The 12,324-nt window shown below is 39.7% G+C and overlaps 1 pseudogene; it reads left to right on the top strand.

Annotated features, from left to right (window-relative positions):
* The window catches only part of LOC105741665, a 13,157-nt pseudogene extending 1,261 nt beyond the window's left edge, over positions 1-11,896 (top strand).
* The last annotated feature ends 428 nt before the right edge of the window (positions 11,897-12,324 follow it).

Here is a 12,324-nt window from a genome sequence, read left to right as displayed (position 1 = left end):
GTATCACCCACTTCAAGTACTTTGTGGGGCTGTTAAACACAAATGTAACATTGTATTTTTGTGAATGAGAGCATGTCAAATGCATCCTCTAGAAAAATTAGTGTAATAGTCTTTGTTTTCTAAAGTTGATACTGTGGGTTATTTTTTGTGAATGCCTGATGTTTGGGATCTTTTTTCTTAAAATAAGTCCTTATTAAACCAGGAAAAAAAAAAGAACTAGAAAAAACATTCTTAAAATTTATTTGGAACCAGAAGATTCCTAGAATAGCAAAAGCAATTCTGGGCAACAAAGGCAAGTCAGAGGGCATCACAATTCCTAGCTAGATCTTGGAAACAACCCAAATACCCATCAATTGAGGAATAGATAAAAAGGATGAGGTTTTTTTTTTTAATATAATGGAATACTACTCAGCTATAAACTTGAGACTCTCATAGGTAGATGAATGCAACTTGAGATCATAATGGTAAGTGAAATAAATCAGACCCACATGTGTAAACATATTGTCTCCCTAGTATGAGAATCTGACAGAGTAAACAAGATCAAATAGGTACAATAGATATTGTGAATAGGGAAGAAACTGATCAAAAGAAAAACTGTGATGGGAGAAAAGGGAAAGGAAGGAAGGCTAAAAGAAAAAACTACATACATACCCAAGACAATTAAGATAGTTATACAATTGGTTTCTCTTGGTTCATTAGGGGAAAAGTTTGATGCTAGTAATTTTCTGGACAATATTTTATGCCTATATCTTATACTCTGAACAATTACTCTGATTATAACAATATGCAATGTGTTGATTGTTGTTACTCTCCTAGTAACCTGTTTTGAATTTTTTATTGTTATTTCTTGATTTTTCTGTTTAAAATTTAAAAAATTATGAGGTTGGGATGATAGTGTGTCAATGCAGGTTCATCAACTCTACTGCTCTGGTGAGAATACTGGTAACAGGAATCTATGCATGTTGGGAGGCAGCAGGTAGGTCTGTGCAGGAAATCTCTGTACCTTGTACCCAGTTTTTCCATGAACTTAAGACTTCCTTGGAAAACAAAGTCTGTTTCAGAAATCTCTTTGTTTGGAGTATGCTGTTGCCTTTGAAAATATTAAGATGGCTTGATATATTTTAGTTTATTTAGGTGCCTAATAGGAATCCAAGTGAAATCAAAGAGTTTCTAATGGTGTTTGATTTTATCATTTAGGACCAGAAAGTAATTGAAATTGTATTACAACTCTAAACATATTTTGTAAAAATTAGTATTAATGCATATTAACTCTATAAGTTAATAGGATTTTCTGTGTTTTGTCCATACATGCATGTAGCATGCCTTGATCACATCTATTCACCCTATTTCTAAACCCCCACATAGACAGTTCTGACCCTTTTTATAGTCCCTAGTAACCTTTTTTTATTTAACTTTTAGAATGACTTTTAAAAAGTTTTCACATATGACAGAGAATGTATACTTGCCTTTCTGTGTCTAGGGATTGCATCCATTTTTCTGCAAAACATAAAACGTCCTTCTTTAGAACTGAACTGTACTCCATCATATGTGTAAATATAATGTACATGTACATCATATTTGATTTGTCCATACATGTGTTGACATCCACTGCATTTAGGCTATCTTAGCTATTGTGAATAGTGTCACAGTCTGTATATGGATGTGCCAATATCACTTTTGTATGCTGACTTCATTTTCTTTGGAGATTTATTTATGTTTATCTATTTCCCAGTCTTAGGACACTGTCGTCTTGAATTCAGTATTCTTCCTTAGAACAGAAACAGCAACATTTTTATAAGATTAAAATAAGGGGGCTTGCTGGTTAGCTCAGTTGTTTTAGCACCTGCTAGGGCAAAGCCAGTCAGGCGCGGGGGACTGCAGTCCGATCCCCAGCTCCCCATGCCTCACTAGACCTGCCCTTAAGGCAGCCTAAGCCAGCCAAAAAAAAAAAAAAAAAGTCCTTCTCTACTTTTTAGACTGGGTGTGGTGGTGCACACCTGTAATCCCAGCTCTTAGGAGGCTGAAAACGGGAGGATCACTACGAGTCCGATCTACATAGTGAGACCCTGTACTAAATACATAATAAATAAATAAATAAATAAATAAATAAATAAAATTAAAGTACAAGGGCCAGCCAAATAGCTCAGCAGACTAAAACTCCTGCTGAGGCAGAATGCAGGGGCTGGTGTTCAATCCCTGGCATGCCATGCTGGCCCTGCCCCCAGGGTGTACTGAGACAATGGCTGAGACTGGGCTTGGTGGCACGCACCTGTAATTCCAGCTCTTGGGAGGCTGAACACAGGCGGATCACTAGGAGTCCTATCTATGTAGTGAGATGCTGTAGACCCTATAGACTCTGTTCTAAATACAAAAAAAAAAAAAAAAAGGAAGAAATTTGAAGAAAGGTCCTTGAACTTTGTTCAAGGTTAGCCTTGGCTTTAATGTAGTATGTAACCTAAATTGATATGGTTTTGTAATTTATACTTTAAGCTTTAGGAGAAGGACTAGGTTTTAACATGTACTTAACAGCTTATACTGTATTTTCAATACTTGCAAAATGATAATTAATGGCTAGGTATTGGGTGTTTGGCACAAACCCCTGAACCTAAGTATAATTAACTTTAAGAGCTATTTTGGAATCTGATGAAAGTAAGAGGCAAAAGCTTTTCAAGGAGTAGTCAGGAATGGCTTACAGGACTGTGATAATTCTGAGTAAAAGTAATGATCTCAGTTTGTTCATCAGCCTTGTGTTTGTTTCATGTGAATGATGATCTCAGGTAGATTGACAAATGGGGTTTTGGAGCCAAGAAAGCCATGAGCAAAGGAACATGGCCTTCGGTCTGTTGGAGAGTAGAAAGTGTGACCAATTCAGCTCTATCCCATTTGCAGGACCCTAGCAGAAGTTCATTTATCTGGAATAGATTAACATCCTTAATGTTATAGCACATTATATGAATAGCAATCTCATTTTATAAGTATATAATCAAAAGTGTATGATTACCATACAGTAACACCTTGGGTCACAAACAATTCAGTTTAGGAACAGAAATGTTCGGAAAAACTTTACTTGCATCCATAAACTCAAAGTTTGCTTCCATCCATGAACCCTGTACCAGGTGACAAACATGATCTCAGTCATCTTTGCCACACAAATATGAATGCAATCATTTTCCCTGCTGACATGTGATCACAGCTTCCTCTCATTAAGATTGTGTTTGCAGATGGATCCGCACACACTTGCTGTGAAGCTTTTTCATGTAGTTTTTAGCAATACAGTACTTTACAGTATTATTCAATCCAGCATGGCTCCAAAGAAAGCATGGTAGTAAAAAAAAAAAAAAAAAAAAGTACAAATGGTGATGAAGGTAGTAAGAATGTGCAGAGCAATAATGCCCATAACATGAACATGTAGAGCAATAATGGTAAGAAGATTGTGAAGAAAACAACCATTGAATTGAAGAAAGAAATTGTAGAAAAACATGACATGGTATGACCTGGTCTCAGAGTTCAAGGTGGTGAAGTCAACAACCTATTTTGAAGACTATAGTTGTCATAATAAGAGCCGATGTGGTAAAAAAGTAACAGTGTTAACCCAAGCAGAGGACACAAGTGGTGGAAGAGGGGAAAAAACTTTTGTTAGCGTGGGTGAATGAAAAACAGCTGTCAGGTGATAGTGTTAGTGAAGCTGTGATCTGTGAAACAGCCAGGAAATTGCAGGATGATTTACTGCAAGAAGACCCCTTGACGAGTGGAACAAGTGATGAATATAGAGCCAGTAGGGGGCAGTTTGATAAATTCCACAAGAGAAGTGGCATCCACAGTGTGGTAAGACATGGTGAGGCTTCTGGTTCTAACAAGGCCAGTTTAAAGCCTACAAGAAAGAATTCACAAATTCATGAAGGCAGAAGGATCCATCACACAACAAGTGTTCAGCTGTGATGAAGCAGGGCTCTTCTGGAAGCTCATCTGAATCACATCTGTATCACACAGGAGGAAAAGGCACTGCAGGGGCACTAGACCACAAAGGACAGATCAGCCCTTTTGCTGTGTGTGAATGTAAATGCCGATCTAAAGACTAAGCCATTACTGGCGTGCCATCCCAGACCCCTGCAGCATTCAAGGAACAGTGCAAGCAAGGCCAGGCTGCCTGAAATGTGGAAGTCCAGTGTGAAAGCATGGGCCACAAGGCAGTTGTTCATGACTAGCTGCACGAGGTGTTTGCCCCGCATGCCTGCAAGGTGCCTTCTTTTGATGGACAGTGCCCTGGCACAGCCTCCAGCCTTGGTGGGGGATAAGGACAGTGAGTGAGACTTTGAAAAGGTCATGTTCCTCCCCTGTAACATGATACCTCTTCTCCAGCCCAAGGACTAGCAAGTGATGGGCAGCTTCAACAAGCTGTACACAAAGGTCCTCTTCACAAGCCTGGACAAGTTGTGTCCAGTGAGGGTAGACTTTTATTTATCCAGGATTCGTAAACTTAGTACCAATAAAAATTTAAAGATATAAATTTAAAAGAACAAAATCACTTTATTGGAAAGAGGGAAAAAATGAGGAGATAGCTACCTTGCTGGAATAAGGTAGGGAGCCCAGAACCAGTACTCAAGGATCTCTGTTCTCATCCTCTTTTATTATATGGCAAGAGGGGACTGTCCATTTTGAGAGCTGTTATAACTTGATTGGCTAGTTTAGGTGCTGAGATTCCTTCTTTGGCCACTGACCCTCTCCACTGCCTACGTGTAAATTTTTTGGTAAGCTTATTTATCTCACCAAGGTGTTATCTCTAAAATTTACAAAACTGAGTTAGCAGTTAAAAGAAGGGATACATATACATTTTAGTGCAGTAACAGGGTGAGAGAATCATTGTGTGTGTCTGTCTGCCTGCTAACTTGCAAATATATATTTTATTTACTAAATGAGTTTTCCTTTTGACAGAAGTTAACCTGTTTTTTTGTTTTGTTTTGGGGTTTTTTGGGCAGAACCGGGGATTGAACTCAGGCCCTTGCGCTTGCCAGGAAAGCGCTTATTCCACTGAGCCATCTCCCCGGCCCTACATGAGTTTTCTATAATAGCCTTCCTCCCACTTTGTCTGCTTTGTACTTAAGTAGAGGTAGAGAAGAGTGTATTGGGGCCCTAGTGACAAGCCTATCACTTCTCTCTGCTTCTCTTAATTGTTCTTTCTAGCAGGGAGAGCAATTTCTATAATTTCCTTCTTTCCAGTCAAGATTTGCTAGAAACCTCATTAAGGCCTTTATCTTTCCCTGCCTGTTCCCCAACTTTCTCTACCAGGAAAGACCTTAAAGAGTTCTCAATATCTTCCACTACATCAACCTCATTGACAAAGCCTTGGAAGATGTTGCATACTGAACCTTAAACTCAGCCTGAAGGAAACTGGCCAGAGTGTGTCACTGAACGTGACTTTGAAGGGTCTGCTGCACAGGTGGTGGAGGACAGATAATGAGAACTGAGGCCTAATAGGCCTTCTCTGTGAGCATAAAGGAGAAAGGTTCCAAGTTATGCCGCTTTGGCAGTGTGTCTGCAGGAGCACACATTGTGGGTTCTAAGGAGAAGTCAACAGCAGAGAATTAGTTGTTTTCCTTGGCATGTCCTTTAGAGAGCAGGAGACAGATGAATCCTCTGCTCCTCTAATAGCTTTTTCTCATGTCTGAGTGAATAAAAGCAAGGTGAGCCAGATTCTCAGGGCTATCTACTAGAGGCAAAAAGCCCCCCAGTTCCTGTATTCTAAACTATGTACCTTTTTGTCTTTCATCCGTGTTTGCCCCCCTGGTCAGGGACAATCTCATAGGCCAGTGTCCTTCACATGGGCAAGAGTATGGATCTGGATGAGGATGGTGTAGGCATAGAGGAGCTTGTTAAGGATAGGGAGGAGCTGATGATGGAAGAACTTGCTGAATCTCAGAGTGAGCCACAGAAGGTGCCTGTTGAAGAGCATCCACCAAGGAAGAGGGAAGATGGGGAGGAGGTCAGCAATGATGTGGTGAAATCCAGTATGGAAAAATAGAAGAAGGGCCAGGAGTTCTTTGAGAAGCACCACCGCAACATATCTGTAATGAACACAGTGTTGAATCTGAGGAACAAAATTGCAGTCTCTTTCAGGTCCTCCTTTCCAAGATGACGAAAAAGAGAAGGAACAACGGTTGTGCCAAAAAGGGCCGCGGTCCTGTGCAGCCTATTCACTGCACGAACTGCTCCCGGTGCGTACCCAAGGATAAGGCTATTAAGAAGTTTGTCATTCGGAACATAGTGGAGGCCACCGCTGTTAGGCACATTTCCAAAGCGAGTGTCTTCAACGGTTATGTGCTTTCCAAGCTGTATGTGAAGCTGCATTATTGTGTGAATTGTGCCATTCACAGCAAAGTGGTCAGAAATTGATCTCGTACAGAAAAAGGAACATTGTGGGACTGTCCTGCTTCAAGGTTGTATATGATGAGATTTTTGGACTTATGTGCAAACATGAGAAGTATATAATTCTTTATTCTATTTTTAAAATATAATCTAATTTTTAAATTTTTTATCATATTATGTAGGGACTTAAAGTTCAACATATCAATACTTGATGAAAAATACCTGTTCCTTATTATGCCTAAGATGTTTGAAAAGCAGAGAGATAGTAAGGTTAAGCTTAATAGCCTAAGTCGTTTGATAATAACAATAAGCTTGTCTTCTGGATGGTTAACAACCTAAGTTTGCAGACCAAAATTAGAGAAAAAGGAGGGCTACAAGGAAAGCCAACATTTTGGCCCTAACCTTTTAAGGTCAATTAAGACTCAGGACATATGAGAACTTGTACTGTAACGTCATGTACCTCGGTAGTGTCCCAAATTTTCTGATCAAGAAGATTATGGGGCCAAAGAGGAAAGTGATCGATGACGTAGAGTGTGCCTAAGGAGAGTCACATGGAGAGAAAACACTGTCTCAGGCTTTCACAGAGAGCACATTGGCCAAGCAATGGCCGTGACTCATCCACATGGCTGACACTGACAAAGGTTCTATAATCTGAGGTACAGGATCTCAGGATAAATCCTGAGGGGATTTCACTGACCTTCTCAGACCAAAAAGCTACAACTCTTGTTGCATAGGTCCTGCTTTACCTTGGTCTTAACCATCCAGTAGAAAAGTATGAAGATGAAATATAGGAAGTAAAGCCATGCTGTTATGTTGAGCTGTGGGGGACTCAGGTCAATAATTTCTGACATTGCCAGTGAAACAGAAGACCCAATGCTATTATGGGCTACTGGACTCTTTTAGAATATTTTGCTGAGTTTACACACCTATAATATCAAATAACGGAACTTAGAAAAAAAGGGGTATACAGATGAATGTCCATTTTGTATCTGTGTATTTAAAGTGGTTGGGATAGATATATAGTTACATTCTCTTAATGAATAGAATGATTTTTTCTAATGGTGTTTGTAAATAGGATCTCAGGTCTGCATCTTGTACAGCAATTAACCACTAAGAAGAATATATGCAGTGTGTTGGTTATTGAAACTGTCCTACCGATTTGATTTGAAACTGTCTCATTGCTATCTGTTTATCAATAAAATTATGAAAAAAAAAAAAGAAAAGAAATTGATCTCGTGAAGCCTGTAAGGACCGAACTCCTCCACCCCGATTTAGACCTGCTGGTGCCACCCCACGACCTCCACCAAAGCCCATGTGAGAGGAACTGGGTCTTAATGAACTGAAGAAAACTCTCTTGGGAATGAAATAATAAATTGAATGTTATACTTTATACAGCATGTTGAGTGTACCTGCCAGAGGTGGGTTGGGTTAGTTCAGTCTATCCAAGTTTAAGTTTGTACTCTGAAAATGAATAAAGAGGAACACACTGGAAAAAAAAAAAAAATGAAGTCTCTCAATTCCAGAGGGTTATGCAGCACAGGAAAAGTTAAGTGACTTTAGATAGATTTTTCATCAAAACTGACTCTTCAGCCAAGAGACAAGAGAGGAAACCTTGAAGTTGGTCTCCCCATTGTCTCCAGAGAGGGGGACTCTTCCTCCAAACAACAGCCTCCCCCCACTTCCTATCCTCCATGCCAGAAGTCACCTCAAGGAAATTAGTGTTTTCTCTTTTCATACTATATTGTTTCATATTTTGTTGCTAAAAACAAATATGGTTGGGGCTGGGGAGATGGCTCAGTAGGATAAGTGCTTGACTGACAAACGCAAGGATCTGAGTTCAATCCCCGGTTCCGCCAAAAAAAGAACAAAAACCAAATATGGTTCAGGACAGAATAACCTTATTTACATTAAACCTTTTGGGAAAATTTGATTTGGTTTGTGATTATATGTTTTTAACTTTGAAAACTGTAACCAGGTAATATACATCTTTTTAAAAACTATGAAATACATATATATGGAAAAATTAACATCCATATTTTGATTTATTAAAATCTTTGTTAACATTTTGATATATACCCTTTCAGACACATTATATACATGCATATGCTTGTATATTTTCATACAGAATAATCTAACAAAAATGCAATCTTACCATAACATAGTCTTATAGCTTGCCTTTTTTAAACTTAACATACATGGTAAAAGTCTATGTCAATATAAATAATGTGTAGGATCATTTTTAAGGAATTTTTTTTTTTTGTGTGTGTGTGTGTGTGTGTGTTTTGCTCCTTGAATGCCTTCAGGGCACTTTTGCATGGCTGGAGTGTTGTGGGGATCTAACTACAGCAAAGTGAGGCTGCCAGCATTGTGGAAGCAGCCACTTAAAGAACTGAGCTAGGGCTGGGCCCCCATGTAGGATCATTTTTAATGACTGTATGGTATGCTTCAATATGGCTATACCATGATTGAAACATTTTCCTATTTTTTTGAAACATTTTCCTATTGTTGATGATTAAGAATATCCATTTTGTTATTATAAACACATTAAAGAACATATTTAAGCCTAATGTGATGGTGTGTCATGGTTTGGAGTTTTTGCAAGGGGAACAATATAATACAGCACATATTTTATAAAATTAGTTTATAAGGAATCACCCAAGAATCAACAAGTGCAGGAAATCTATTCACACATTAAATACTAAAGAATCCAGCCGAGGGCTTGGATCCTACTTAATGGATCTGTGCTGGGAAGGCCCAAAGGCCAGTGGTTGAAGCTAGAAAGTCTTTGCCAGCAGGATGAAGGATCTGTGCTAGCAGGCTGAGGGATCTGAACTGGAGCTAGGAAGCAAAGCTCAATGTAAGCACCAGAGTGCGCCCAAAAGTACCACAGCCATCCTCAGCAACAGTGAGGTCCTGAGCATTCTCCAGCAATGAAGAAAGCTGAGTTCCCATCAGGAAAGCCAATGTGACGAGCTTCTCTGTGAGGCTGAGAAGCTTCCCCTCTGGAGCCAGGAAGCAATGCTCAAGATGAGGACCAGAGCTCCTCCAGAGTTCTTCAGGAAAGCCAGCATGACAAGGTCCTCAGTAGAACAGCCCAAGAGAACTAGCAGCTTCCAACAGCTTCTCCAAGCAGCATCCCTAACATCTCGACAGCTTCTCCTGTTCTGCCTTTTATGCTGCTGGCAACAATCCTCAGGTGGGCCTCCTGCACTCAGCACCATGGTAGTTTAATTCAGCTGGGTGTAACAAGTTGATCACCAGTTATAAATTTACTACATGGTGCATGCCTGTAATCTAGCACTCTGAGAAGCTGAGGCAGGGGGATCACAAATTTGACCTCACCCTGGGCAACTCAGTGAGACATTGTCTCAAAATACAAGATAAGAAACTGGGTGTGGTAGAACATGCCTGTAATCCCAGCACTTGGGAGGCTGAAAACAGGAGAATCACTATGAGTGTGATCTGTGTAGTGAGACCCTATAGACCCTGTACTAAATACATTTTTTAAAAATTACAAGATAAAGGGGCTGGGAAGATGATTCAGTAGAATAAGCACTTGCCTGGCAAAATGCAAGGGCCTGAGTTCAATCCCTGGTTCTGAAAAAAAAAAAAAAAATTACAAGATAAAAACGAACTGGAGTGGCTGGTGCGATGGCTCAGTGGTCTAAAGCACCTACTTAGAACAAGGTTAGCAAAGCACAGGGACCACAGTTCAATCCCCCAGCACCACATGCCAGCCAGCTCCGCCCCCTGGTGGGCGGAGCTGGCCACACACACACACACACACACACACACAAATAAATAAATTTTTAAAAAAAGATGCAACCATGATTAAATAATTTTATAGTAAAATTTTTATACTAAAAATTATTTCTTATTTATGTGAAATTATTTCTTATGTGAAATTCCAATTTAGGTGTTCTGTACTCTTACTTGCTAAATTTAGTATCTATCAGGATATATATACAGCATCTGCTAAAAAAATGGGTATACACTTCATGAGTCTGCCATACTAACAAATGTGTGACCACCACTTTGAACACTTCCTGTAATTGTGGAGGCCAAAGGCAACTTGTATTAGTTTCATGATATCTCAATACATTTAGTATTAAAATATTTATAAAACTTTTTATTTTCCTGACCTTTACATTGATTGGTAGTCTAGAGAGAAAGACAGAGACAGAGTCAAAGATAAGAGAGACAGACAGAAACAGAGAACTAGGGATTGAATCCAACGCCTTTGCACTGAGTTACATTCTCAGCCCTTTGTATTTTTAATTTTGAGACAGAATCTCATTAAAATGCTCAGGCTGGGCTTAAACTTTCCATTCTTCTGCCTTAGCCTCTCAGAGTGCTGACTCTACAGGTATGTGCCACCCCACCTGACAGAACTGTATTTAGACATGTACTTTCTAAATCAGAATATGTATGTTTACTATATACTCACGGTCCTCAGCTTACAATGATTTGACTTATGATTTTTCTACTCTCCAATGGTGTGAAAGCCAGATACAGTCAGAAGAAACTGTATTTCAGTTTTGAAGTTTGATCTTTTCTCAGTCTAGTGATATGTAGTGTGATCCTTCCTAGCAACACTGCTGGAGGCAGGGTACCATGGTGATGCCATACCGAGCCAGCCATGAGATCAGGGCAAACGACTGCTACTCCACAGTGTACTGCATGCTTTGAGCTGTGGTGTTCAGAAGGTGAAGCATATTAATGCATATTGATTTATGATTTTTCAAACTCTAATGAGTTTACTTTTGTCTCAGTGACTTTTCACTCATTGCTGGGACAAAATACCCAACACCCAAATTTAAGGAAGGAAAGGTTGATTTAGCTCACAGTTTGTGAAGGTTTCAGTCTATACTTGGCTGGCTCCCAGGCAGAGTGACACATGGCAGAGAGCAGCAGTTCATGGCAGCAGAAAGCGAAGAACAATGGTGAAGGGCAGCGGCTGGGGCTTCTAGCCACCCTCTCAACTCTATGTTGTAAGCGAGCTACCCCGGGGCTGGGGGTGTAGAACTCACACACTGTCCATGCCCTCCTCTTGCACAGGATGAGGATGTTTATAAACTAAGAATCCTGGCTCTCTGCTGAGTCACTTAATGAAGCTTCTAAATTTCTCAAGTTGACGCAATGTATTAACCAGTATTACTTGGGACAACTCCATTATAAATTCAGGGACAGCAAGGTGTGTCTTGTGTGGGAAAGAGATTTTCCAGCTCCAACTGGTTACCCTGTCCTAACCTTGTACTGACTACTTGACCTGGCTGAATTTCTGTGCTGCCTTAATCTTGATGTTCCTAATCAGGTGGGCTGGTGATGCTGGTTAGATCTAAAATAGCTTTCACAGTGGCAGCCAGACAAACTACCTAAGCTATAATTCTGTCTTCATGCTGAATGACCCACCCCAGCACCATGAGAATTGACCATCACTGTGTGTAGGACTTGGAAAGAACCACAAAAGGAACAAAAAGAGGTACTGCCCATATTTCTGGAAAATTGCCACCTATTTCCAGAAAAGAAATGAATATTCTACCTCTTATCAAGCTACCCTTCATTTTCTTTTACCCTATACCTGTAACTTCCGGATCTTCAGTGGGTGGAGAAGTTGACTTGGGAGTTTTCTCTGTCACTTTTATCTTTGGCTAATCATAATCCTTCTTCACTGTTCTATATTGATTCTCAGTCTTATTATTGACTGAGAACTAAAAAGGGCCCTATCTGGGGAAAACTGTTAACAGATCCCGATATTTTGACAGCCACCTAAGTAGACACCCTACTTGGGGCCAGGGAGATGGCTCAGAATAAGTAGACACCCTATTAGATCTCTGAGGAAAAATGTATGTGTTGAGAATAAACATGTTTTAGTTTAATAACCCAGGAGAATTTATATGAAAGATGAAATAGAGTGAAAATACATTTTTAAAAAAGCATAAACATGTTTTATTATGGACA

This window comes from Octodon degus, unplaced genomic scaffold, assembly GCF_000260255.1.
Source record: "Octodon degus isolate 3935 unplaced genomic scaffold, OctDeg1.0 scaffold00019, whole genome shotgun sequence".
Classification (NCBI taxonomy): Eukaryota; Metazoa; Chordata; class Mammalia; order Rodentia; family Octodontidae; genus Octodon; species Octodon degus.
The sequence above is the reverse complement of the archived record's forward strand: the minus strand, read 5'-3'. Positions and strand labels throughout refer to the sequence as shown.